Here is a 2,417-nt window from a genome sequence, read left to right on the forward strand (position 1 = left end):
ATGTTATATAAATAGCTATGTGTAAAGATATTTGTACTATATGTACATATATAGTGTGAATCAGTAACTATTTATTATATTGTAGGTTAATTTCCCCCATTATCTCTTTCAGCTAGAATAAGCCTTTAAAAATTCTTATAGAATGAAAAATTAAGGGGTGCCTGGGTGGCTCAGTGGTTAAGTGTCTCCCTTTGGCTCAGGTTGTGATCCCAGGGTCCTGGGATCAAGTCCCCCATAGGGAGCTTGCTTCTCTTTCTGCCTATGGCTCTGCCTCTGTGTGTGTGTGTGTGTCTCTCATGAATAAATAAAATATTTAAAAAAGAAAGAATGAAAAATTAAGTCCAAATTTTGGTTTCTCAGTAAAGTTCATGATGAATGTATAAATTGCATAGAGTATTTATTAACATTTACCATGATCAATGGAGTGTAGTCAGTAATACCACTGACTAAATGAAAAGTAGGAGATCCAAATTTGCTGAAGAAAATATCAGCGTCTACTTCAAATATTAGTTAGGACTTTTTTAAAAGACTCTATCTGAAGATAGCTATGAAATGCATGCAGATGCAGAGGCTGTGACACATGACTTATCACTTAGAGCGAATGATGGCTTTTCTAGATAGAGTACTTTTATATACTTTCAAGTCTAAGTTTTCTTGTGCATGTGTGAAAAACAAAATGATATCTGTTAATGTATTGGCTTGCTTTGCAACCAGCTTGATAATGTTTGTTTTATATTGGTATCATCAAATAAGTTGGTAACAATAATAGTTTGATTTTTTCATTCAAGTTAAATTTTTAGAAGCTCATTATTATGTCAAAGAATCAACTTCATTGTGAATACTGCTGTAGTTTCAGTTAAAAAATTCAACATTGACATAAAAATGATTTGGTTTTTACTGATAATAAATGTAAATTAAAAAAAAATAAATGTAAATTTTGGGGCACCTGGCTGGCTCAGAAGAGTATGCAGCTCTTGATCTTGAGGTTTGGGTTCGAGCCCCATGTTGGGTATAAGGATTACTTAAATAAATCAGTAAAGTTAAAAAAAAAAAAAAGTAAGTGTAAATTTTGAAGAAGTACAGCTTTATGGAAAAACAATGTTTTTTATTAAATTAAGAAATCCATGGATCCAGGGATCCCTGGGTGGCTCATCGGTTTAGCGCCTGCCTTTGGCCCAGGGCACGATCCTGGAATCCTGGGATCGAATCCCACGTCGGGCTCCCGACATGGAGCCTGCTTCTCCCTCCTCCTGTGTCTCTGCCTTTCTCTCTCTCTCTCTCTCTGTCTATCATAAATAAATAAATAAATCTTAAAAAAAAAAAAAAGAAATCCATGGATCCAGAAATATTCTTGGAACTGATTGAGATGCATGCATAATTCATAATTGTTAAAAGTGCAATAATTGGGATACCTGGGTGCCTCAGCAGTTGAGTGCATCTGTCTTTGGTTCAGGGCGTAATCCTGGAGTACCAGGATCCAGTCCTGCATCAGGCTCCTGCATGAAGCCTACTTCTGCCACTGCCTGTGTCTCTGCCTCTCTCTTTCTGTGTCTCTCATGAATAAATAAATAAAATCTTTAAAAAAAAAAAAAGTGCAATAATCTACCAATGTAAATAAAAACTGTAATTATAAAAATTTACAATTTTTGAAAAGATTTTATTTATTTATTTGACAGAGTGAGCTTTGCGCAGTGGCAGTATCGTAGCCAATGAGGTTTATCCAAGGCATGATTATTGCTAGTTTGACAGAGTGAGAGCACAAGCAGGGGGTGTGGCAGGCAGAGGGAGAGGGACAAGCAGGCTCCCCACTGAGCAAAGAGCCCAAGTTGGGGGCTCCATCCCAGGACTCTGAGATCATGACTTGAGTTGAAGGCAGACGCTCAACTGACTGAGCCACCTAGGCGCCAGAAAAATTCATAATTTTTAAAATCCACAAATTACAGTACCAAAATTTGGTAAAGCTAATTTGAATTTAAATAAGAACTATTGTTAATTAAATTTTGAAAATATCTGAGCCTTGGGGCACCTGGGTGGCTCAGTCAGTTAAATATCTGATTCTGATTTTGGCTCAGGTCATGATATTGTGGTTGTGAGATCCAGACCTGTGTTGAGCCTCATGCTCAGCGGGAAGTCTGCTTCTCTCCTTCTCTCTCTCCTTCCTCCTCTGCCTCTCATCCCACTTGCACTCTGTCTCTAAAATAAATAATCTTTATAAAATATCTGAGCCTCAGGGATCCCTGGGTGGCGCAGCGGTTTGGCGCCTGCCTTTGGCCCAGGGCGTGATCCTGGAGACCCGGGATCGAGTCCCACGTCAGGCTCCTGGTGCATGGAGCCTGCTTCTCCCTCTGCCTGTGTCTCTGCCTCTCTTTCTTTCTCTCTCTGTAACTATCATAAATAAATAAAAAATTAAAAAAAAA

At 38.3% G+C, this 2,417-nt stretch overlaps 1 pseudogene; it reads left to right on the forward strand.

The window, feature by feature from the left end:
- Positions 1-1,680: 1,680 nt before the first annotated feature.
- On the forward strand, positions 1,681-1,956 carry LOC119866469 (annotated as a pseudogene).
- The last annotated feature ends 461 nt before the right edge of the window (positions 1,957-2,417 follow it).

The sequence above is a fragment of the Canis lupus genome, chromosome 27 (assembly GCF_011100685.1).
Source record: "Canis lupus familiaris isolate Mischka breed German Shepherd chromosome 27, alternate assembly UU_Cfam_GSD_1.0, whole genome shotgun sequence".
Taxonomy (NCBI): Eukaryota; Metazoa; Chordata; class Mammalia; order Carnivora; family Canidae; genus Canis; species Canis lupus.